The following is a 26504-nucleotide window of genomic DNA, read 5'->3' as shown; positions in this document are numbered from 1 at the left end:
TTTTGCTTTTTCTCCTCTGTGCTGCTTATGCTCCAGCCCTCTCAGTCTCTTGCCTGTAGGTATTTCTCACTTATTTATTTCTTATATGTCTTATTCCTCATTTATAGCCAAGTGTTTTTCATGGTGAGTAAACTTTGTGATAGCTTAATGAAATTTAGCTTTGCTCATCTCTGTCCTAACAACCTTCCTTCTGGCTAGATGAAATTAAGCTCCAGTCTCTTTGAAGACGTTTTTGTGTACAGATTTTTTTTCAGGGAACTTTAGCTGATTGCTGAAAACATCTCAGATTATGGGCTGGCAGTAGTCACTACCAATTCTGAATATCAAAGAGGCAGTATCCAGTGTTTCCTTGGAAAAGGGTCCCCGTTAAAACAAGCGGTACAGGGAGCTGCTAGCCCAGCCACGCTCTGAGAGGGTTTTTTTGCCATGAGACTGGTTACCAATGCCTTTGTTTTGTTTTTATTCTCTTTGTAAGACTCAGCCTGAGGGAAAGGAATGTTTTTTTGTGAAATACTCCGAAACTTAATTGCTGGGGTGAGGTGAGAGCAGACCGCAGAGCCCCGCAGGTGGAGGTACCGCCGTGCCCTGGGCTCGCTGGAAGTGGCAACAAACATATGCAGAGGTTTCAATGGCTCTTGGAAGGTTTCCTACATAACCCTTCACTTTCAAATCAGTTTATTTGGAGTTTGTAAGAAGTCCAAGCGGTGCCAGGTTTTTTGTTTGCTTTCGCCTTGGCGATGCTGGATGTGTGATCAGTATTGTGTGGTAGGAAATAGTCACACACAGTGCAAGCAACAATCTTACCCAACAGGCAGAGTAAAATCTGTGGGCTCCTAAAGGCAAAAAGACAGGATTCATAAAAGTAGTTGCTGGAAGAGTAGTGTTGCTGCTCTTGTCATTGGTACACTACACAGTCAAAATTGTGGCATTGTAATGTACATAACAGGAATTTTTGAAGGGCGAATACTTTGGTAATTATTTTTCACTTGCTTTAAATGATACAGTAACAGCTATAAATAAAAAAAAAAAAATGAACTTCAGCTCTGTTTCTTCCCCAGTCAGGGACTTGTCCCTCCTATGGCAGATAAAGGTGCCAGTGTCTAACCTAAAGTATAAAGAGTTACTTTCTCCAAGTGATTAGTCGTCTTCAGTTTAGATTTGACAAGTAAGAGGGTATATTCTGCTGCCTACATCAGATTTCCCCTTGATGCTTCCGAGGAGGTTCAGTGTGTGCCAATGACCCTGAAGAGTTCTGGCAGAAACGTGGAAAAATCCTAATGGTATCCTGGGTAGGTCTTGTCTCTGAAAACATAAATCCTGAAGAGCAAGGGGAAGCTGCTGTTTGGGCTGAGGGAAGAAGTATGAAAATATTGTTTTTGTCATAGCTAATTAATGGGCAAATTGAAAAAAAAAAAGGCATAATATGGACTGAGAAACAGCAGAAAATGAGAGAAACCTGTTCAGAGAAGTTCTGATGGCTGGGAACCAGAGGAGTGAGGAATGTTTGGAAATGGCTTCGAGTACTTGATGTTGGTATTAGTTACTCCAAGCCATGGTGCAGCACTGTGCATCCTTACTCTCAGCTGCAGTATTTGGTGTTGCAAGGCCCAACAACACAAAGTGCCCTGGTGGAAGATGTTCACTGAGTTTCCTCACAAAGTCTGACTTTCCAGCTCTTGTGATCCTCAGTTATTCTACTGGAGTGGCCTGGAAGCTCCAGCCATTTCCCTTGCAAACAGAGGACTAAGGTCTGCATTATCTGTTTTGATCTTTTTTTCCCTTTCTTGGTCATTTGAAAAGCATTAGAAGGGCAGGGGCAGGTCTCCAGGGCTGATAAGAAGCATTATTGTGTTTCACTTTCCACAGTGAATAGCTCCAGGAGGGTGTTCCAGGACTGCTTGTCTTCAGGTATGCAACTGATACCTCTTACCCAAAGTGCAGAACTTGGAGCAGTCAGCTCCTGGAGGATTCATCTAACAGTGCATGTTTGCAGGGTGGATATGGATACAGAAGTTAGCTCTTCAAAATGCCCTATGCTGTCTAACATAAAGCAGTTGGCTCCTTTAGGGAGTTACCCAAAAGGGTAACTCTTCTGAAGACTGGTGTCCAAATTAAGTCAGGGAATCACGCTGAGTGTACCTGTTTCTCTCCTTTAAATGTAAAGATGTTGTACAGCAAGGCCCCTGTGTTAGGGTACAGAAAATTCACATGTGGGGCACTATGGTTGCTTCAGGCCAGGAGTGGGAAAGGAATTTGTCTCACCAGCATGATTTCCAGGAAAGAATTAGAAGTGGGTAAGTTCATTTAGGGGGTACTTCCCCCACCTGCAACTGCCTGGGCGAAAATAAATTGAGGCAAAGTGGTCTCTCTCTACTTTTTCCTTCTAGCCAAGATTGTAAAAATTAGTTGTTGGAAAGTTTACTACTGGATCTTCATGTTTTTAAATGGCACGATTTTCCAATTGCTGAGCATGGTTGTCAACCCAGTAAAGCTGAACACGATTTCTCTGAGAGATGCAGCCCTGTGTTCTTGTTAATGCAGGAAGAGTCCTTCCTTTCTTGTGACCCTTGCATTCTTTACAGGCTTAATGCAGCAGTCAAAAAAAGTTATCCCTGTGTTTCACTGTGAGCAAAAAAAGAAACAGTCAAACCCATATGCTGAGCATAGGTGGCCCACTGCAGTTAGTCTGTGTCAGACCTAGTGCAATTATTGTTATAATCTGACACCTTTTCAAACTCCTTTTTTTCAGGCCCTATGTAATCTTCATCTTCAAGTAATTTATGTCTGCCACTGATTGGGAAATATTTCAGATAGAATGACACTTCCAGCTCTATATATGCAATATCATTTAACTTTTTATGGCTGGTTCCAGGGCCTAAATATGCTTTCATGTGCACTTATGAAGCTGCTGTCAGAATCTATACATTGCATAACAGAGGATAGAATTTGACCCTTTATATACTGCTTATATTGCTTAAAAAACCCCACCCTAAAACAAACAAACAAAAAGCAAACCAAAAAACCCCAAATCAAACACAAACCCCAAACCAGGAATCCTCATAAAATTATCATGATACATACTACATTTTAATTTATTTAATTAAAATCTTTATTTAATTACAGTAATTCAAAATCTCACCATTTATTTATACAGGTCCTCCAGACATTCACATTTTAGCTGCTGCTTTCTGGCTCTCCAAAGAATCAATGATTTTACTCCAGAAACATTCATGGATCAATAGACTTTGAAGATTAGCAGGTCATGGCCAGGTACAAAATGCATGTTGTAAACCCCAGGCTCTTATATTCACTTGAATCCTTCCTCAAAAAAATGTGAGAAGGGGTACTTTGAACAACAGCCCTCTTTGAATGGATTAACTCCTCGTGTATTTCAAAGGGTTGAGAATATTCCAAAGAAACTACAAATGTGGAATTAATTTTTAGAGACTTGAGAATTCAGTTAGCTGACAAATAGTTCTCCTAGATAAGCCAGGATGCTGAGGCTGAAAGTAAGACAGTGAAAAAGGAGTGCTGTACACTGAGTTAGATTTTTGTTTTTCCTGGCTTCCCACCTTCTGTTGTAAATGGAGTGGCACAGAAGTAGCTGCCTTATTACTTTGCTTTTTCAGTCACATCTTCCTAATTTCAGGGCCTTATTTTCTGTGCAAGACTGGATGCTAACATCTCTAATCTCGAATGAAGATAAATAGGGTTAATTTGTGTCTGCTAAGAGTGCTAAATTAATCTTTACCTCTCCAGCACTCAGCTCCAGCCCCTGAAATGGTCTGTCTAGACTTTCTAGAGAAGCTAAACCGGATCCACGTAGCTTTTGAAGCCCTCTAATAATTGTACTCCAGTGCTATGTTGCTTCATCTGCTTGTGCATGAAAATGCTGGGGGTTAAAAAAGGTGGCAGGTTTGTAGTGGCAGAAGAGTTAACAATATGAACCCAGATAGACTTCTGAATTCTGTTTGTTTCTTGGCAGTAAACTAAACAGAGGATATTTTCGTTCATTTTCCTTTCTTACTCTCTTACCCTCAAGGTTGGCATCTTCATATTCCCTTTGCTTCTCGTTCTTCCATGGGGATTTCAATTTTAGGTATGTTTCCCCTCCCACCACTATTCTTTAACCCATCAGTTTTGGTCATGTTTGACAGAAGGACAGATCTTTCAAAGATAATGACATATCCGCAAGTTTTCCAAGAACAGGAATGCAGAAGAGGCTTAATTGCAAGCAATTAAAGAAAAGTACTTATTATTAGACACTAGAGAATCCATATAGAGGAGTGAGTTTAAAAATGATTCCTCTGCAGAAAAAAAGCAGCAGTGGAGTTTGTAATTGATAATGAGCATCAGACCCCTGTGAAATCTTATTTTAGCAGCGCCAGGCTCTGTGCTGTGTGTGCACCAGGCTGCAGTTGGGAGGGAGGCTCTAAAACACCACTTGCAGTAGCAGGAAATCTGGTTCTTCACCACTGGCTTTCTCATGGAAAGTGGGTAATTTGTTTGCTGCTGCAGCTGGAAAGGCCACGGACCTGCACCAGCCCCGAGTCCTGTGTGTGCACTCCAATTAGGATATTCCCTGACCAGGCCTGATCCACAGGACTGCTGGGACCTGAAGGAAAATCTTCCCCAGGGCAATATTATCTGCTTTCTCCTCTTCTGGGATGTTGCTGCTTTTTATTTTTGTGCTGTGATAAAACATGGAAACCTGTATTTGGATCAGCATATCCATAGAAATGGATGTATTGGGGGCTGGCTGTATGGATTTAATCTGTCAGGAAAATGTTTTTGTTCTACTGTATAGTTATCAAAGAGATTTTGTGGGCTTTCCCTCATGCTTGTCTTTAGGGAAAAGAGACTTAGCTCGTAGTTGCAAGGTGCACATTGAATTTTTAGGGCTATTGACAGTTTAATTCAGGAATGATCTAATTAGGGATCCAGAGAACTGGATTCACCATATCCTTAAGTATTGACTGTCCTGAGAGATGCTCTGGCAGATGGTTAGTTCAAAGTGAGTTTACCTTGGGCTCAGTTTCTTTAGACTGACAGCTTTTTTTACTCAATTAAATGAGACAACTGTCAAAAGCACAGACTCTGAGTTGATGCAAATAACTCTACTGCACAGATAAAGCTTAAATGTGTTCCTTGAGTCAGCTGAAACTGTCAGGTGCTTTGAGTAACTAGTTCAGCCAGCCAGAAAGGCACACTGGCAAGTAGAAGAAAAGGTTGGGAGGTGCCTAAAAATAAAACAACTCCCAGGTTTTTGTTATCTTTCTTCATTGATTTTACTTTTTTGTCACATACTGGTATGGCATGTTGGGATCTATTCTTTGCTTTCACTCTTGTAGTCATTTAAGGAAGGAATTCTCGTTATGTTTTAATTATCCTCAGAAGTTTATTTGTTGTTAATGTGCCCAAAGTCCTTAGGCTATGAAAGCATGAAAATAATGAGCTATTATGATCGAGCTGTCAGGCAGTCCCCAAACTAACTGTCCTTTGCTCCGAGATTTCAACTGTTTGCAAATAAATTAATATGGTGGGGTTATTTCTGGCAATTTAGATATCCATATGTGATGTTTGTAGCTAAAATCTAGAGTGTGCTCTGCACCCTCTCTTGCCCCCCAGGAAGAACTAAAGTAGCTCTTCCTGGTGCTGATCTCACTGAGCCTTTCTCTTCAGTCTGCTCAATCCTGCAGCTTTGGTTTCCTCAGGAATTACTGGGTTTCATGATGTTACACAGCCATTTGAATGGTGTATTCCCTGCTCTGTCCAAGGTAAATTGCAATTCAGACTGGTATAAGTAGACAACATATACTCATGGGTGAAACAGAAGCCCCTTGTCTGCTGCTAACCTGAAAATGAGTTGGGGGCATCTTAAAAACCTGGATGTTACTGTGGAATAAGAACAGCAGACACAGAAGGAAAAAAGCCAAAACCTGGAGTGCCTGTGGAGAGGGCTGTGAGATCTGGGTACCTGCTGGTGTACCTAGAAAAGCAGAGTGCTTGAAGGAAAACTTGTTCAGACTTTATTACCTTCTTAATTGAGACAAGGGGGGGTAAAATTACCTTCCCCTTGCACTAGAAATTTGCCTGTTCAAGAGGAGGAGTGGGACAGGGCATGGGAAGAGTGGAAAAGCATATTACCTGCTCTTATCAGACCACTTTTATGGCTTTTTATAATGCTTTTTGTATGCCCTCAAACATGGAAGACTCATAACTTTCCATAGTCTAAAATTATTAGAAATGTGGACAAACCTTTGTGATTTTAAATTCTTAAGATGTGAGCAAAAAGTCCCTTGTGAGAATGAGGTTTGACTCTCAGTATCTCCTACAAGGACAGGAGCCTCTGTTACTCGTTACAATAATCATGTCCCAAGGTGCATTTTATCAATACTTTAGAACCCCTTGATTGGCAACTTCCATTGCATGGTTGATTGAGTGCTTTAATTTCCATTCCTCAAATGTATTGGAAACGTGAAATTTTCAAGCCTTACCTACGAATCTTCTGTGTTATTACTTAGGGGTGAACCTGGGAATCAGAAAGTCAGTGTTCTACTTTGGACACATCCTCCTTGCCAGCTTTGCTGTCAGCTTCCTGAGCAACTGCTTCCAATTTTCCCTCCTTATAATTATATCTTACCTTGTTTCTCCTGCTGTCGTCAGAGTGCAAGTCATAGAGGAGTGTACAACACCAAACTCACATAAAATAAATGTAACCAGTTCAACAATAAGGAGGTATATGTTTAAAATTTCTTTCTCCCTCATTAGGATGGGCATTTTTAGAACTGGTGTTATTTTCTCGGCATTTCAGCTTGATTCTGAAAGGAACATTGTCAGCTCAAATAAAAAAAAAGTCCAGCCCAATGACTTGTGTAGGGTTTTTGCATTTAAAAAACATATATATGTCACTTGATACATTTAATTGACTTATTTGAAAGTCTTTTTAAACCAGGAGCATTAAGCTCTAATTTCAGTCTCAATGAAAATGCTGACTATAATGGAAGTTAAAGAGAAGTGATGAGAACATCAAAGGCCTTGTTATGTCTATTAGGAAACAAGATACAGAACTGTCTACAGGCCTAGAGGGAAAAGGAATGATGAAGGCAGGAGTAATTGGGAGGATGGGTGTGGCTTGTGGGCGTAATCAACAGGCACTGAATGCACGGGGAGTGTCTGCTGTGATATAATCTGGGAGGTGGGCAGGGCTTCTGGGGCTGAGCTTTGTGTACAAAGGCTACCAGGTAGCTGCTGTCATTTTCTTTTTCAGCTTGAAAGATCATTTTTTTTTAGTTCACTTATCATTGGGAAAATTTGTGATTAATACTGCAGGTTGGGGATAAGTATTTAAACCCAGCGCATTTATCTGGCACAGTGCTTTAAAGGAGTGCTGCAAAGGAGTGGTTCTGATAATAAAAATATATAGTTCTTCTGCCAGACACTGGTGGAAGAGTATCTTGATGTGAACATAAATTAGGGGTTGAAGGAAGTGAAGAGTATTTGGTCAAACCTAATTATGAGCTCTTTTCTCTATTTTTATCACTGAAGATTGACTGTTTCTTTGTAGATATATATTTTTGAAGGGGGAAGCAGTGAAAGTGAAAATAGAGAAAGTATTATGGCATTTATTGCCACTCTTAACCTTTGAATTCCCTTAGTCCCCTGTGGTTCTGTATAGCTACAGCTGTGCCAGACAGGTTTGGAACCTGTAGGATTGGTTTGGCCAAAGCTGTGCCATCCACTATCAGCTGAAAAGCACTTTGGCCAACTGTTTTTATCTGTGGGGAAGAGCTCTATGGATCCAGAGTGCTATAGCATCTGGATCTCTACCCACTCATCAGCCTGGTGATTATGTGAGTTTATTAGGCTTTATTTATAGAAGCTATGCATTTGGGCAATTGATGGGGCTCTCGGATTTCTTTCTGGAGTTTCCTTAAAGAGAAGATGGAGAAAAAAAAATTATATTTGTTGTACAGTTCCTAAGCAGTGGATCTGCTGGTGTGGAAGGGGTTGGACTTGGCCAGCCACGCACTGTAAGGTGATCTGTGCATGTTCAGTGGGATTCCTGTGGATGTTGGGCTGTCTGGCAGTGCAGTCAGAGCTACTTCCTTGGCTGTCTTGCAGAATGTCTAGAAATCCCTGTTAAGTTCTGTAAATCCTGCTTTTCAGCCCCAACAAGATTTACAATTGAAAGAAAGTGAACACATGTTTTTCATAAGCCAAGTGGTAGATGCCTGTTTATAAATGATCAGGTAGCATATGCTTCTTTGTTAATTTTTATAAAACTATTGGTTTTTCTTCACCATTCCTCCTTTTTTTTTCTGTTCTCATCCTCTCACAGTCTGTTGTACTTTATGAATAGAATTGTTTTGATGAACTTCAAGAGACAGCCTGTTGTTCTTGTCTTTTTAATATGTTAAAACATGTGGATGTTGCTTCAGTACCTGCTTTTGTCATGCCACAAACAGATTTTTAGCTTTCAGGGTTTCAGTAAATTTCTTCAGAATGCAATAATCTAAGACAAGCTTTGACACTTTCTATCCCTAACCTGGAGGATAAGTTGTCAACAGCAGGTGATCCAGTGAAAGTCAAGGATACAATCTTCTTTCCCTCTACAATGTCCTCGTTCATTTAAGTTTCAAAACAATTTTCTGTTTAGAAAAGTAAAGACTGCTCTACCGATGGCAGAAGTCGGTATTTTCCAGTGAAACCTGAAGGCTCTGGCCTGCTCAGGAGGGGACCCAGCTCTGCTGGTAGAACAGGGCAGGGGTCTGTGCTGGGAGAAGTATCTCTTCACCTGAAAGAAGCTCTTGAACTGGGTAAAATGCAAAAATAAATCCCAAATCAACAACTTGGTGGTATTTCAAATTTATTAGAATGTTGTATCAAAAGACTCTAAAATGAGTCTATAGTCAGGTTCGAGGAGGCTTTTCTAGAAATGTTTAGTTCTGAGTTATTCATGTGTTTATTGCTACTCCTTCTCGTGTTTATTTTCAGATATTAGGTGAGTGATGTTCTCATTCTCTGACACTGTTCCAATGTCAGTACTTATTCACCAGTTTCAGCTAAAGGTAATTCAGTGACTACCTGGCTGTTGATAAATGATAAAAGAAGGAAAACAGATTCATAGATTAATATTAAGTGATAGTCATAGGGAAGCGCTAATTGCAAGTGCTAAAACAGTTTCATAACAGTGCTAATAATACACTCCATTCTCATTATAAGGCTCCCTGTTATGATTTCATCACAGTGCAGGCACGTGCACTTTGGCTCCTCGCTGCATTAAGCCCTGGATTGTCTGTGTTGTCAGTGCCTGCTGTCGGAGTGCACGTGGAGAAGGGATCCAGCCTCCTCGGAAGCAGCCCTGCCTTCCTCAGGATCTGCTGTTCCCGAGCTCCCTGGGGCAGTGGCTGTGGCCACCAGGCTTCTGTGACGGGCAGGCACGTGGCAGTGACCCACCTCATTATTCCTGGGCAGGAAGGAACCCAAAAAAGGGCCCTGTATCTTTAAATTTCTATTAGTTCACATGGTCTGCCTGGCGATAGACCTCTGTCCTAAACCTGCGGAGTTAAATTTACCCAGAATGACAACTGTATACTCAGGGTTTAGTTACATAACAGCAGTTGCTGCGTTTCACATTGCACTAATCCAAACACAGCGATAAAGCAGGCCGGGGAAAAGCTGCCTGCTTTTGGTGTGTTCCACAGGCAGGAGCACAGGCCTTTCCAGCTGCCTTTTCTGCCTTGCTGAAAGGATTCTCTGACCTGTTTGACCATCCAGTGGCTTGTTTGGTGCTTTGACTGAGGGGACAGCAGATGATGCTGTTTGCTGCACAGCTCTGGGAGTGATGAAGATGGGTGAGAGGATGTGTTTGTAAGGGATGTGCAGACACCACCCTATGGGTTTGAGTGGCGGCGTTAGGGCCTGCAGTGATTACACCCTGCTCAGCTTTCCTGTGCTGCTCTGGAACTGCTCTTACCCCACTTCCCCAGCAGCTCCTTCCAGCAGCACCCAGAGGAGGCTCTGGGAGTGAGGGTAAAGCAATTACCTGTGCCTGCTCTCCCCTCCACAGTGGACAGATCATCCGTCTCAGACCGTCTCATTAGTGTGTTGTGGCTCAGCACTGAGCCTGCTGAGAGCAGGCCCCGCTGCACCCGTGAGTTCCCTTTCCCAGTGCAGGCATTCCATTCCCCATGGGAGTGTTTGCAGGCCTTGTTAAATAATAAAGACATTTCTCCAGCTTCTCCTGTGTTTAATCAAAATGTGAACTCTCCCCGGAAGTGAGGAGGGGCAATAAGAGGGAAGGTGGAGGATGTTGAAGATTTGAATTCTTTCAAGGGCTTGGCATTGGGAGACAGCTTGTCCTGGGCCGTGTATTTCCTTGAAGCTTCCTCCACATCACTGCCGAGCCCCTGTGCTTCTCCCTCATCCATGTCTTTTTTTTTTTTTTTCAAAACCTCTGAGGCAGGAATGGCTTTTGTGTATTTTGTGCTAGCATCTGGTTGGCACCCAGTAAATAAAAATTAACAACCTCCGTGCCACGCGAAGAGCCCGAAGGTTGGGTGTCTGTACCCCGGCTGATCCCTGGAGAGGGTTGGATCTTTCTGCTGGCAAAATGCTCGTGGTCTGCAGTGGAGCCTGGCGAGGAGCCATGGAAATCTGTCATGCTCCGTTGCACAGAGCACTGTTGGGTGAGCTCTGGAGGGGAGGAGGCTGCAGTGGGCACAGGAGACCCGAGCACAGGCGAGGGGCAGAGCGGCCGCACCGGGGGATCACTCATGGAACTGCTGCAGTCCGGGGGGATCGCTTCCCAGGGCCGGGGAGAAGCCTTAAGTCTATTAAGGGAAGATGATAAAACCTAGTTGCTGAAAGAACAGAGGTTACCATAAACCTCACAGAGTGTTGCCACTGGAGGAAGTTGACATTTCAGTGCTCAGGCTTTTCAGACTCCTTTGCAGTGCACTGGGAAACATTGTCCAATGTCACCGATGGTCAGGGACACCAGTGGAAAAACAAAAAGGTTGTAACACAGGACTCAAATGCACGTTCAGAAACATATGTTATTCTTATCCATATCATTTGTTTGGGTTTTCTTAACTGTAGGCTTTCTACTACTTTTTATGCACCGAACTGTTACGATTAGTTAAATAGCTATATGCTGGCTCTGGAAAGAGTACACTGAAATTATTTGCATGGATACATTACCTTTGATCTCTCACACAACCATCTTTAAATTTAGAGTTTTTACTACTTGCTCAAGAATTCAGAAAAATAAAAAAAATATTTTCTTAAGCCAAAGCAGTGCTGCAGTGTGCAGTATAAAAAATTGGTGATTTAATAGGTGTCCAAGAGCAAATTGTTTTATTTCTTTCTGCCTCAAGCAAAGCTTGTAGGAGCTAGTAAGGAGCCACAGTTAGAAGATATTTGAGTGTTGAGAAATGGGGTTCACTCTTCTGCTACATGATGATCTGAAAACCCCATCATAGTGGATTGAAATATTTGGTTTGTATTTTTCAGTTTGGACAGACAGAGCTCCATTTGTGAGTGTTCCCTGATATTTGTCTTTTATTTGAGAGCTAATGGGCTTATTTTCTCTTTTCAATGAACACATGTACTGTTCATCCCAATTAGAATGAGGAGATATAAAACACTTGATTTTTTTTTTCCTTCCTATTCAGCTCTCTCGTGTTTCATAATTTGTGTTCCATTTCTTGGACACTGTTATATGAAGAGCCATTTTGGTTGCTACTTTCAGGATGAGAAGACTCGAGAGAGTGTGGCAGAGAAAAATAATGACGAGGAAAAACACAATTCCTGCCTCTTGAACATACTAGAAAAATCTTTTTGGCTGTGGTAAATAGCTGTGTTTCCTAGCTTCATCTCTGCATAATTAAATCCAAATTCTTAAAAATGGATGTGCTCATTTGAGTCACTTATTTTAAAAATAAAATCAGAGATAGTAGAGATGTGGTTTTGGAGTCCAAACTTAAGCTTTTAAAGCATTAGTAACTGTAGGGTTGATACATTATATGGTTTTGCTTTCAAAAAAAGACAAGGGGAAGGGCTTTGTCTTGACCTCTGAGTGTTAAATAGAACCTTTCTCTTGGTAAAGACAGCCCCATTTTCAGAGCTGTTTTGTGTCCATCTTTGTACACCAGCAGCTCCAATCTGTGACTCAGTCTCTGGAGCAGCACTGCCATGTCATTTAAGTACCTTAGGGAGACCTGCAGAGTGGAAATGGTCTTTGATAGCCTAGCTCATTTTTGGCTTTTTGAATTCTTTTCCTTCCCCTTAATACTTCTGTAATTGTCAGTAGGAATAATCTTCCATGTGCCAGGAGCTCTGCCTTGAGAGCAGTGTCATGAAGTTGCTGGGGTTTTTTTGGTGTGCTCCCCATCAGTGGCCTGGGCAAGCAAAGCAGTGAAAGGTTCTGGGTTTCTTTTGCTGCTAGTAGTGACTTTTTTTTTTTCTTTAAGCAAGGTAACTATTTTCACCTCCTCCTTATGAAAAGACACAACGTGAAGCTGCTTGTCTTCCAGCTGCAACAACATTCATAAGAGATTTTAATACAACAAGCTCTGTCACTGGTGTTCTGAAGTTTTCCTGGAATTTCATGGGTGTCTGAATGCAAATTTATTCTTCCCCCCCTCTTTTTTTTTCCTGTTTGAAGGTTAGTTTTCTTTAGGGTATCACTTCATTCCTGCCAATCTGATAAAGCTAACTTAATTAAAAATATTACCATTAGATCATACAGTTCTCTTTATTAGTTTAGTCCATGGGGCTCCTTTTCCACTGGGAAATTATTTACTTCAGAAGTTGCGAGAGTAGCCTTGGCTGGCTTTGTTTAATGCAGCTGCTTTAAAGCTTTCCATCAGATTAATGTTTTTCCAGGTCTTTTCTTGCAGGTACACTGTTACTCAGAGATAACTGTGATTGCTCAGATCTGTGGCAGTTGCTGCAGAGCAGTGCTGGGATTGGAGGGCTTTATGGCAAAGCAGACACAAGGATTTGTTTTGGATGGTTGATTATTTACCCCTTTTCTCTTCTCCTTTTCTTCCCCTCTTCCCTGTGCCCCCAACCCATATTTTTTCTTTCCAAGTGAAAAAGTCGTGTTTTGCTGTGTGGACTGTTGGAAGTATTTATTTTCTGCTCCAAGGATTTTTTTGGCTTTACTTGGCAGGGAGAGGGGGGACTGCTAAAGAGCCTATCCTCTCTTTCTCACGAGCAGTTTTAAGCAATAACATTGACAGCTTGTTTAGCTGGAGGTCTGGTCTGCAGGCTTGTATTTATACTTCCTATTCCTTGTGTTGTGGAGGAGCCATACTGTAGTGGATGCTGGAAGCAACCTGAATGTCATATGTCATATCATCTGCAGGTACAGAGTGGAGGAGCAGAGCAGAGCAGTGTGTACATTTTGTGCTCCAAAACACTTGGGATGTGACCTCAAGCAGGCGATTTCACCTCCCTTCTGGTGTTGCACTTTCCATCTTGTATCTGATGTTCCTTATCCTGGCATGATCCTTGATAGCTGTTCAGACCTCAGGACTACTCTGGTGCAACTAATAGGTGGCAGTGGAACTCATATTACATATTGGTTTGATATACTTAATTCTTTCAGCACAGACACGTTTTTGTCTTTGCTACCGGTGGATTTAATATAGAATTGAAGTTGTTGGTTTTTGTGAAATACTTTTAAAACCCTCATACAGACTGGATAAACTGCCTTCAGTGCACAGGCCTATAGAAGTGAATTGGCAGTGGGGTTCTGAGTGCTGTTGTAGCCTGGGCAGCCCCACAGTCTGGGCAGTGGAGAGCAGGAACAAGCTGCAGGCCTGAAGGCATCACTGGCCACAGCTCAGGACTCATTGCTAACCTGCTCAGTAATGATGTTTCGTTGGAGGCCTTTGACATGGGACTGTTTTTCCCCAGCGTCTGTCTGTGACCTGATTACCTACATGTCTGCATTAGTCTGTACAAGAATTAATATTGCTTGCGCTCAAACACTGTTTTAAGCTGATCTCCGAATGTTGAATCCATCCTTGAGGCCAAATCCTCTTCTCCAAAGACTAGCAGTCCTACTGAAGCAAAAGTGAGGAGGCTTTCTCCCCCTCATGTAGCCTGTTTTATTTTCATGGGAAGTGACTGCCTTAGCTTAGGCCATGCTTAATGCTTACATGCAAGCGGCGTTATTTTTCAAAATGCTCCCTCCCTCATAATTAAAATTCATGAACAGTTCCCCGGAGAGCCACCTGAGGTAACAGAGTCTTTTCAGTGCGCCATTAATATACAGGAACACTGAATACAGGCATTTGGCTGTGTTCACTCTTCCTCACTCTTCCCTGGCTGGCCGCCTGTATGTGTTGTGGAACAACAAAACTGAAATCTGGACAATTTATATTTCAGCAGTGATGGGATATTCTCTCTTTCCCTGTCACTTCACATTAAGGACCTGCCACTAATAAAACTAATTAATAACTCTTGGCTCCACACAGAACCCTTGGACTCCCCAGTGCTGGCTCTGTGCCACAGTAGCTTTTGAAAGAAGTGCTTCATCTTAGTCAGGGACAGGATGAATATTTCTGTGCAGTTCTAATTGGACCAAGTGCCTCGGCAGTTCAAAGGCAGCGGCTTAGCAGGCTGCAGATCTCTAGGTAGGATCTGCTTTCACAGCCTCCCAGCCAGGGCACTGGTGTGGCTGGTCTGGGGCTGTGAGGGGGCAGGAGGAGGTGCAGAGCTGGTCCGTGCTGTGGGGCTGTGCCCGCACCCCGGGCACTGGGGGAGGTGTGTCCCACACCTGGACAGCACAGCACGTGGAGGCTGCGTGGTTCCTCACTTGAAATCCTGTCAAATGGATCCTTTGGGCTGTTTTAAAACCATTTGATGAAATGATAGAGACTGCACTGACCAAATGACAGCCTTGCTGAAAAGTTCCCTCTCCACGGGAGGCTTTGTTGGCGTTGTGATGCCACTTGTGGGCGTATTTTGGTTTCTTTCTTCTCGCTGCTGACATAACTGTGCCAATGAAATTTTGTAGTATAGGCTGGTCTGGGTTACATAAAAATATTGTTCTGTCTTCTACTCTCACTGCTCTCTTTCCCTTTAGAAATACTATTTGCTTGCACACTCTAGCTTTGAGACCCTTTCCACTGCTGTATTTCTGTTCGAGTGAAGGAAGCAGGCCCTGGTGGGACATCATGGTATGTGTGTTTATTCACGACCAGATCTTTATAAACAAGAGTGTTCTGTCTGATACATGTGCAGGACTTTCTACAGGCATTTGTTCCTGCCCAGGCAGCTGCAGTTCTTTTTTGACACCACCTTCCAATACATGTTTCATTCTGAAGGGACAACACTATAAGGAATATAGTTGGAAAGAAGTTGGCCAGAGAATTTCTGTTTTAAAAAATTTAATGAAAAACATTGATGTGGACGTATGTAAAGGAAACAAATGGCAAGCAGCAAGCTCTTTTGTATTTTTTTTGACCTGACAAAAAACTGTATGACCCCTTACCACCATGCTCCTGAACTTTCTCCGAGTGCCTCTTTGTAATTGGTGCTAATTTTTCAGGCTAAGCTGTTTTTCAGGAATGGAGAAGGCTTCAAGCTTAATTAAAACAACTGAGTAGGTTCATAGCTGGAAATATCAAGCATTGATTTTAATATCCCACAATGTATCAAGCAAATGAGTACCTTTTCTTCATCACACCCACCAGTTTACTGTCAACATAAGACACTACTCATTTATTGCTATTAATTTGTTATGGCTGCGGATACTGCTTTACTGACAAAGGTGGATTCTCTGGCAGAACTTGTTCTGTGAGTAAAATGAAGCTGCAGGAGGTGGCAGATGCTGGATTGAAGGTGGAGAAGGTTGGCAGTGGTGAGAGCACCCACAAACTGGGTGCCTTGTTGAGACTAAGGCTTTCATAACTCGTGTGTGTCCATGGTGCTGCAGTGTTTAATCTGCATTCCATGCTAGAAGAAGAAGGGGTGCTTCTGATTAACTGAAATAATGTCTCTGTTGGCAGAAGAAATATATTGACAAATATAATATGAAGTTGCAGTTTTTTCAGGTTCTCTGTCCTGTTCATTGTGGAGAAGGTAAAAGGTGTGAAGTGAGTCCAATTTTTTTATGATGATGTAGTGCCACTGACTCCACTGTCACTGCCCTGGAATTACACCAGTGAAACTATACAGAAGAATTTGCCTCCTGGTCTCGTTGCCAAGTAAACTTAAAAGTGTCAGTATTAAATTACTGAGGAGCAGCCCCTTGCTCTGCAGGTCCCAGAGAAGTATTAAAATCCATGTTGTACTGTCAGAGGAGAGTCCCCAGCTCCCAGCTGTATGCTTTTCCTAGTCTCATTCTTCCAACAGTTCTCCTTGACATTGCATTTTAATCCTTTCCAGCAGAACAGCCAGTTGGCAGCCTCATGGTCTCAGAAAATATAGTAGTTGTCTCTTCCCCCCCAGCATGAAAAAGGAGGAAGGTTGGCCGGAATTATAACTGGTAACTTCAGTTCCCTCATTACTGAAAAAGCTTTCAACTCCTGCCATCTCCTTCAATTTTCGTGGGGATGTCAGGAATAAGAACACGGCCCAGCACAAGTGTGTGTTTCTCTCCAGCTCTCTTGCACCGAGCTGTTTTCAGTTACTTACTTGGGAAGTCAGAGCTGATGTGCAAGTGTGGGATCTGCAAGACCCTCCGATTCTCCTGGGATTTGCTGTTCCCTTTATATCTGTTGCTGCCCCTCCACCTTTGTGTTCCTGTTTGTGGATGATTTTTGGTAATAAAAGGGCTGCGTTTTTCCTGTTGAACAACAGTTGCCTTCACAGAAATAGTTAAGCTGGGGCTGTCTTTACTCATCGTTCTTTGCAATCAAATCCAGTTTTCTGGGGCAAAAAAATAGTTTGTTTCTTAGCTTAAAGACTTTTTTTTTTCTTTTTTAAATGATATTTTGTTTGGTTTTTTTAAAGGTGTAATCCACAATGGTGCTGTTGGAGGAAGGCAGGTGCTGGTTTATTAAGTTCCCCCTGTGCTGCACATCAGGGTGTAGCAGAGGAAGGCAGGACAATGCTGCCAGAGATCAGCAGTGCAGGAGAGCTGTCTTGGGGAGCTTGAGGATTGGGAGAGAGCATCAGAGGAACTTCAGGTGACAAAATGACTGGGCGTTTCACAGCACCCAAGCAAGCTTGGTTATGTAGATTACAGGAGTGAGAAATCAGATTTAGGTTGGGCACAGGTACTGCTGAAAGCAGAGCTGTTATTGGGCATGAGTTTTGCAGAGCTGTTCTTGTAATGAGAGGCCTTTGTTTCAGGGGTTTGAACTGTCGTGTCCTTTTTTCTGCTGTTGAGATGTTTTTGTTCCAAGGTTATTCCCTCTACAACCACGTTTTGATACCATTATTTTCGTTTAGAAGAAGGGTACTTTCAGTCAGAATTTAGCATGTGAATGGCTTCTTATGTGGAGGTTTTGTCTCTTCCCCAATTTTTGTGCAAGCTCTTTTTAAGGGAAGCATGACATGGGTGCAGCTTCAGAAGTGCCTCCATGTCCTTCAGGTTCCAACCCCTCTGCTGGAAAATGTGCTCAGGGGAGCAGGGAACAGAGAACGGGTCTGCAGCCACACAGGGAATCCTTTTACACACACAGTTGTTGAAAAAGAATGTAAAAATCGAGGAGGATGTTTCAGTGAGTCAGAAGCTGAAATGGAAAAGAAAATTGAAATACTACTTAGTGCTCCAATTTGGCATGCAGGGGATATTCTAAAATATCTTGTTGGTTCTGTTATTGTCGTAGCTTTATTTCGGAAGTTAGGAAAAATAATAATTTAGAGCCTAGTCTCCTGTAAGTATGCCTGTTTAAAAGCTTACTTGTTCAAAGAGATTATTTATTTGACTGGGTTTGGGTGGCTCTAGAACATTGTTCAGTGCTGAGCTTATTTACCATTTAAACTTATATTGAATTATGGTGTTTGGAAGGTGCATACCATTTTGCATCTGTCTCATATTTTTGGCTGTTCACTCTCTAATGAAATAGCAGTGCAGGCTTTGATTCCTGTGCATTTTTTATATATAAGAATCCTTCTCGGCTTCTGCTTCATTGTAAGGTTCATTTGTCAAAAAATAAAATAGTTCTTGGTTCTGATACTTTTGATGATGTTATCAATATACAGTGCTGTCTATATTGTCTAAACAAGTTGTGCATGAAATAAAAAAACAGTTATATATCAGGAGGTGAGGTTTTTATGAAGTCATTGCCTTGGGGATCTTCTTTCCTGTGTTGGGTTCATGCCATACACTTCATAGAAAAAATACATCATTTATTGGTAACTGTGAATGTGTTGGATATAACTACTTTATTTTAAGTTGGAGGTTATGATATGTTAGGATTTTGATATTACAGAAATTGGGAAGATCACCTGAAAGTTGTAGGGTTTTGTACTTGCCAAAAAGTTCCTGCATTTCCTCTGAGTTTTCCATTGGCAGCTATTAGCACTGGAAATTTCCTGTATTTTACAATGTTGTGAACCTCTCAGTCTCTCTGTGATTTCCAGGTAATATTCTGCATGGCTGTGCAGACACAAAAGGTGTGATTTACCTGGTGGGGTTTGATAGTGTCAGCTCTGCTCCACCATTAGATTTGTCAGAGCCTTGGTGTGAAAGTGCTTGTGCACTCGTGTTTTCTTACACAAGTTAATTAAATAAGGATTTATGACTCCTGATTTATTCCCAGAAGCACTTCATATAAATGCAGTACGGGAATAATCTGTTGATAGCCTCTCTTGGTGGTGATGAAGGGTTTAAGTAATGTGTATTTGCAAACAGAACAAGTTCCAGCATGTTCATCTTCATGCTGAACAGGACAGGGATAAGGCTGGCAGGGATAGAGCTCAATTTGAAAAGAGCACTTTCAGAAGAGAGGCTATGAAAAGCAGGACTGTGGTGGTCCTGAAAAGCACAGTCAGGCTATTTGCAGGTACTTCAGTGTGGTATCTAGCAGGTTATCACTAATGACAACAAATGTACAGTATTTTTTTGTGTGTACGAGTTCTTGCAACATTAAGAATAGTGCAAAAAGATCCTTGGTAGTGTATGATATATGGTAAACAACATAAAGCCTGCATGTAAAACCTGCATAGTGATTTTTATCTTAAACTGCCTTTCAAGTGTTCATAATAAATCTCCTAGTAATAAAATCAAATTTGAATCTAAAACTAGGGGCAGATCTCATGTTACTTCCTTGACTGAAGACTGGTAGTCCAAGTGGATTGCCTGGCTAGGGAAGTCTCACTCCCACTGATGACCAGATGCTGAGGAAGGCTGCTGGGAAAAGTATAACTGCATTTCAGCCCCATTTCTTATCCTTTATAGTACTTGTCACTGGAAATCTCACAAAATGGCTTCTTAGCATTCCCTTACATAGAATTGTTTGCAGAAATCCTCTTGCCCCAAATGGTCTGGTTTCCCAAACACTTTATGGAAGAGCTCAAGAGTCCTCTGCTGCAGCCAGAGAGTAACAAAATACCCTTCTGGTATACTGGTTTTTGCCATCCTGTGGTACACCTGTTGTTTAGGGCATGAAGATACCTGAGAAAAGGATGTCTGTCTTAAGACCCAAATGCTTAATACTCTGTTTCTCTGTCAGAAATTTGGACTAACTTAGTGTGATTCCTTTTATAGGCTATCGCTCCTCTCCTTCCTTTTGGTTTTTTCTTTTCCTGGGGAAAGAAAATATTCAGATGTCTGCAGTGTGTATTGTTCTCACAAGATCCTACAGAGGCTAAATGGTCTCTTGTGCAAAGCTTAAAATCCTAATGTGCAGTTTGCCACAATATGCTAATGTGTTCGTGCTTCTTTGGGACAGGTTTATATCTAAATACCTCACAGCAGTGCTGTAATGGTATTGATGAGATTCAGGATGTGTTGGGGAACTTCCTTCTTTTCCTCTGGTACTTGATGCAATTCCAGGTACAACTCTGACACTAGAAAAGTTTTAGGACAACAGTTGTTTCTTTAAAAATGCCACATACCCAGAAAGGGCTTTGGCCAGTGGCTGTGTTATGTCACTGGCTGAACTATTTTTTTTTTACTTCCTCATTTGTGCAGTAATTTAAAGGAGAATTGGAATTTATTCACCAATCTTGAATTCTGACACATTCAGTCTAAGAGTAAAATTCATGAAAAGAAGTTTCCTGTTTTTTAATCAGTATGGAGTAATGTTCAGCTTTGTACAGACTTTTTAAAGTTATTTCCTTATGTAGGACTTTTTTTTTTCTTAATTCAAACTTCTAAGTACTTTTCAATGGACTTTTTAAGCTTAGGTCTTTTTAAGCATCTGGTATTTAGCACTTGAAGGACTACTTCACTTTCCATTTTGCAGGCAAGTTTTTAAAAGCTTTTGCATGTGTTTGCTTTTGGCTGATTTGTTGTCTAGATTTTTAGAAATCTTTTCTGGTGGAAACATCCTGTAAGTCTGTTTTACCACCTCGAAGCTGTCTCTGCAGGCAGATAGGTTTATGTTAAGACTGAAGTCCATTCTGTAACTCCTCCTTCCCTTCATCTATTATGTAAAAAGGATAAATAATGTAGTTGAGTTCTCGTGTCTGCCTTATACATCAGGCCATCCCTGGCTGGTTGGAGTCCTGGCCCTCCTGCAGGACAGAATTGCACCAGAATAACCCACTCTGCTCTCAGGGCACAGAGCTGGTGCTGCCTGACAGAGGCATTTGGACATCACACCTATTTTCTATGAAGACTTTTTGTCTTCCTGGGACACAGGGACTGTGATGACCTCTTTTCAACTTGCTGGTTTCCCACGGTGTGGAGGGGATGACTGGAAGAGCAGCTGAAATGAAAGAAAAGAGGCTTCTGCTGCCATTTGCTGAACAGACTGCTTTGCAGGCACATGTTAGAGCTGAGAAAAAGCAAAGGAAGGAGGAACTGGGGAAGTGTGGAGGGGAGGTGGAGTCTGGGGAAGGAGAGAAAGGCTCCTTGCTCACCATTCAAGCTCTACTCCCAGTGGAAAGGTGCAGTTCCCCATTGTGCTGTGATTTCCCCCCGCCCCAAACACCCCCTAACAACAGAGATGTTGCTGAAAGCATGCAAATGCTTGCAGTGGGGCTGTAGCCCTAATAAAGTCTGTGTGAATGTCTGGAGTTTCACGTGAGGTAAAGAATGAGAAAACTGTCATGGGGCCATTACTAACATGTGGCAGGTTGCTGTGTGAAGCTTGGCAGTAATTATTTTCTCCTTTAGATGGAGGCTCTTTGAGCACAGTCCTAGAACCAGGTTTGCTTTGTTTATGGGAGTGATTCAACTTGCCTGGAGCAGCTCTTCCACCTGCCTACTGGGTTTCTCTAGTGCCATTTTCCCCTCTTATCAATCCTTCCAAAATCTGTCTTCTGGAGTGCCTGTTTTACAGGATATGCTGCCTCCTCACCTGTGTCAACCCAAGCTGAAGAGATACACAGTCTTTTCAAAGTACCACCTTGCAAGCCTTCTTTTTCAGCATTAAATTGGAGTACATGTGTCAAACAACACAGGGGTAGATAATGCTGCATTATTGCATTGTATTGGTGGTTTGATGGTGGCAACTCTTGTTAAAGCAATGAAAGAAGTGGGCAGAGGTTCTGTCGATGGTGCAGCAGGAACAGGCTCTTGTGGGGGGGGGAGTTCTCAGTAGCCTCGTGCTGAACAGTTGATTTTGGCCCACTGAGGGTTCATGCTGTGCCCCTTTAGAAACAGCTCCCTCCTTTCCCTAAAGACAACAGGATGAACATTTCAAGCTGATGCAACTTAAGTGAGATGGGGATTATCTTGCTATGAAGCAAGTTAATTGTGAATTTAAAAGATACTCCAGTGGTCATTTTTGGGCCTAAGTTCTTTAAAGTATCTTGACATTCACTGGAGGAGATAATGTGCTTTTTCTAGAAGACACTTTCTGAGCCTACCTAGTGATTCTGTCATATATTCACCAGCTTTAAACATTTGCTCTGAAATGTTTCATATTTAGTATAGGGCTATGAATATGAAAACATGGTATTTCAGAGTTTTGGGGGAAGTTTTAAACATGGGCTTCTACATGTTAGATTTCCCTCTGCATAGATGATGATTTAAGTTTTTTTCTTTTAAATTAAAGACAACCCCCCTGAACTCTAAACTTTATATAACATCTAGGAACACATTTGTCTTTTCCTGTGGTGTAAGTGAGAATGTATATGCCTATATAAATATATACTGGCACATGTTTTTTTGCCTTCAAAATGGCTTGTGGGCCATCAGTGAACAGACTGCTCAGTTACTATGCTTGGATTGCTTATTTAATACTTCCAAATTTAAATATTTTCTGTGTTGGTTTGTTGCAAAAAAATGCAGTCAGAAATTAAACCTGGCAATTTATTTTTCTGCAGCAGAATTGCTCATTGGGTGAAACATGTATTTCTCCAACAAATGGTGGCTTTCTCCTGTACTACAGACATTCCAGTGCCTGTGATGTAAGTAGGAGCAGTAAGGACATTGAATGGGAAATACCTTCATTGTAGTGTCTTGGGATAAGAAAATGTAATTCTGGTGTAGCAGAGGAGTTTGATTCTTTATTGTGAGGGTGGGGAGGCCCTGGCACAGGTTGCCCAGAGAAGCTGTGAATTCCTCATCCCTGGAAGTGTCCAAGACCAGGTTGGAGGGGGCTTGGAGCAACCTGGGCTAGTGGAAGGTGTCCCTGCCCATGGCAGGGGGTTGGAACAAGATGAGCTTTAAGGTCCTTTCCAACCCAAACCTTATTATAATTCTATGATTTATTTTTTTTTAAATATGGAAGTGCAAATTAATGTGCTTGTAATGGATGTAATGGGATGAGCTGGTTCACTGGAATTGGGTACAGTGCAGACTCCTGCTGTTTCTCCAAGTTGGTACTGAAGTAATGTTTTATTAATGTAAATAAATAATATTCTCCAGTATTACAGAACATCCCACGAGCTTTATAGGCAATAGAGGTTCTTGATCTGAAAATGCCCTCTCTGATAAGCTTTCATACATCTAAGGCAGACCAGCTTCTGTCATAGGTCACCTCATTTGCTAATGACTCAGAATTCAGATCAGGTATTTGCAGTCAAATTAACATGCAGAAAGAGTATTTCTGAAGGTGTTTTTCTCTAGAAAAAGAAAGGGCAGAATTCAGACTAACATTTAGAAATGAAAACCACTCTTAGTCCCATGGCATTGGTTGCTACAGGGAATATGGAAAAAGGGTGAATAATAAATACAATGGAAGTAGTATGCTTGGAGATGGGGGCCAGTTATGGCCTCAGAATTATTTGGACAGTCTGAGCTTCCAAAGGCAAAAATAGGGGAGCAGCAGATTACATCTCTCCATTTGGTGGAAGCAGGAAGGTCAGGGATGGTGCAAGGAGTGTTTGCATGGAGATAGAAGGAAGGAACAATGGCTGGGGGGAAAAAAGGAATAAAAGGGTTATGATTCTGGTGAGATTTACAGGGAATCTGTTCTTCAGGTGACTTAGGCCGTTTAGTGGAGAGCCTGTGAGGAGAGAGAAGCATTCCCAGCGTTGATCTGTTCCCTGCCATCTGGATGGTGGCTGTTATCTCATGCTGTTCCTTTGTGCTGGTTTGTTTGGTGCCCCAGATTGATCAGCTCAAAGCTCATTTCAAAATACATCCCCAGTGTTCACAACACGTTTATTCTTATGTGATAATTACTGGTGCAGAAGAAAAGTTTGTGAATTTTGTTTCTTTCCAGCTGGAAGACGTTTCCAGCCGTTACAGTGAACAATGCCACCAGATGCTACCATCTTCCCATCTCCTCCCCCCAGTGCCTCAGCAAGACAAAGCCCTGTTAGGTAAATTTTAAGCAAAGACTGGGTGAGATGATGTGATGGGAGAAGGATTGCACTTCAAAAAGATAACTTCTGACTTCCTTGCAAGTGTTTTGTCTTTCTCTGTCACGGTGTTTGTAGGTAATTTGAGTTTTGTTGGGTCTGTCTGCGTCTCTACCTGGGCATGGGTATCATTCCATATTCATCAGATGAAAGCTCTTTAATATACTTTTGTCTGCAAAGACTCCCAGGTCTACCATTAGTAACTACACTTTGGAGGAGAAGGAATGGTAGAATGTGAAAACTCTTAGCACTTGTATTTGAAATAGCAGACAAGAGCTTCTGGAAGTGCCAGAGAATGAGAAACATTTCAGAAAAAAAAAAAAAAAGGAAAGACACAAGTTATCATCTCCCTCCAAAATGCAAAGAAAACTTGCTAAACTCTTTGTACAGTTTTATGTCTTAGACCTTGTTTCTTTGGGAATAGGGCTTCAGATCACCTGTGCAGCTGCTCAGAACGTGAAGGACGGTGGTGACCCAGCAACAGGAGAGGAAACAAAGTGAGCACTGAAACTGTTCATCACTGTGGTACTTTGTTAATGATTCTTCTGGGTAGCAGCAATAATGAGCAGTTGGAAGAAGTACTTTATGTACCCTAAATAAATTGCTTCCAAACCTCGTAATTGCCGCAGTTCTGGCTTTCAGTAGACCTGGTAATGAATTTTTGAGTGGTGTCCACATGTTGTGCCTGTTACTGTACTTGACTCCCATCCTATTTTGAGTGATCTCATCAAGGGATGGGTGATGTTATCTGAATAGAATATATTGGTCCAGTATTGGGAACAGGAGTGATGATGAAGTAGAAATAACTGTGCAACTGGCTGCAAGGAATTTTTTTTTTCCTGTAAGGCCTCCTTTTCATGGTTCTACCTTATTGCTGATAGGTGAGTCATTCCAGATGGTACTGCCTGAAAAACCCAGTGTACTGATTGCAAGAGTACAGGATAAGCAGCCTCTTAAAGGGTGCTTTTATACACGGGAGAAAGTAGATGCCTTCTTGTCTTGGAAGTGTAGACAGCTCAGGTGTTTCGAATGGCAGAGAATGCCTTAGGTTCAGATGGACAGGATGAAGGTAAATGTCCCCTCAAGGCTTGTGGCATGTGCCTGAGATCGGAATTTAACACAGTTCTTGCCTTCTGCTGACAAAACAAAAAGGAGAAGGAAGTGGCAGATTTTTAATTTTTTTTTTTGAAAGGGAAAAGTAGAGAAATCTGGAGAGACTTTACCTCACTTACATGAGCTCTTTCTATATGTATAATTTAACATGGCACCTTTTATATAATTTAACGTGTGAAATAAACATAACATTTGAATTTCACAACTGGAACTCTGCTACTTACAGAAGTGGAATTTTTTTTTCCCATCTGTTTTTAGTTTAAAAATGCAGCTTCTGCAATGAAATGAACATGTATAGTGGCTTAAAACGTGGAATCCTAAAGATTGCATGGCACCTTGCCCCCTTCCTAGCATAGTGAGCTTAACTACTGTGCAAGGTACATGTTGCATTGATGTCAGTGGCATGACTGATAAATCACTCTCATCCTGCAAGGGAGCCTTATTTAAAAATAGCTCTTTAATAGAATGCCCGAAGTTTGCAGTGATGTTTTTCAGACCCCTGAGAATACTGGCTCTTGCCTCAAAGAGCTTACAGTCTAAATGAAGTAGATAAACCAGGTAGAAAGGCTCAAAGAATAGAGGAGAAATGCAAAGGAGAGAAGTGGGGGGTGGGGGGGAAGGGAGGTGGGCACAGATCTCAGGAGAGCAGGTCCTGCTTTTACATTCTTGTGTCGGCTTCCTGTTTTTAGAAAGAATATTGTTCCCTGCCATTGTAATGGAGATTGGCTGATGTTTTGGAGCAGAGCTCACTGAACACACTCACTGGTCTTGATGAGCTTTGTGGAGGAAGAGCAGGGTGTTATTTTGTGTGTTCCAAGAAGGGCTGTCTCAGGCATCAGGAGCAGCTTGAATATACTGCTTGCAGGGGGATTTTACAGGAGGTGAACAACCAGTGTCAATAAGCTTTGCTTCATTGATTTTGATTCATTCCAGCTGAGGATATAACCCAGTGGGAGCAGTTAGGAGAAAGTAATAGACCTAGGGGGGACAAGAAGGTTTTCTTACCTGTGTTAAGCCTTTTGCCTTGCAATCTGAGTTGCCCCTTTGCTCCCAAGCGAGTGCTTTTGCATATCATGCACAACAGAAGTGTCTTACTGTGCTGGCCCTCTTGGAGACACAGATTAAGGGTTATTCACATTGTCTCTTCCCTGCCTTCTCACACGTAGGTGTTTGACAGAGACTGCAAAAATGGGATGCTACATTTATTTAAGGTTTCCTACCACAGAGGAAAAAATAGCCCAAACCTACAAAAATTGATTTTCTTTGGTGCACTTGCAATGGGTGTACTGTGCTTTTTGTGTTTGGTGGGTTTCTTTTTCTCCTATTATGCAAAAATTTTGCTTTTTATGTTGTTTGCTCATTAGAGTCTTTTAAATGAAAAAGAAATAAATCTGAGAGTCACTAGGCATTAATCTGTGACTTGACATATTTATTAGCCATAATCTATAGGCATTTACTTGCTGTCTTTTATTTTGACCACAAGGCAGTCTTGGCTTTGGTAG

General features: G+C 41.8%; 1 protein-coding gene and 2 long non-coding RNA genes across 4 annotated transcripts in view; 2 read left to right on the top strand and 1 right to left on the bottom strand.

Annotated features, from left to right (window-relative positions):
- The window catches only part of RORA (RAR related orphan receptor A), a 396584-nt gene that overhangs the window by 51137 nt on the left and 318943 nt on the right, over positions 1–26504 (top strand). The window lies entirely within an intron of this gene.
- On the bottom strand, positions 8627–10159 carry LOC135420658 (uncharacterized). Its single transcript, XR_010433657.1, has 2 exons — positions 10049–10159; positions 8627–9091 (listed from the first exon to the last, which is right to left on the bottom strand). It is a non-coding gene; the product is annotated as an uncharacterized LOC135420658 (long non-coding RNA).
- LOC135420659 (uncharacterized) lies at positions 10828–24509 on the top strand. The gene is made up of 2 exons (XR_010433658.1): positions 10828–23850; positions 24314–24509. It is a non-coding gene; the product is annotated as an uncharacterized LOC135420659 (long non-coding RNA).

The sequence above is a fragment of the Pseudopipra pipra genome, chromosome 12, assembly GCF_036250125.1.
Source record: "Pseudopipra pipra isolate bDixPip1 chromosome 12, bDixPip1.hap1, whole genome shotgun sequence".
Classification (NCBI taxonomy): Eukaryota; Metazoa; Chordata; class Aves; order Passeriformes; family Pipridae; genus Pseudopipra; species Pseudopipra pipra.
This window is presented reverse-complemented; position numbering and strand designations above follow the sequence as displayed.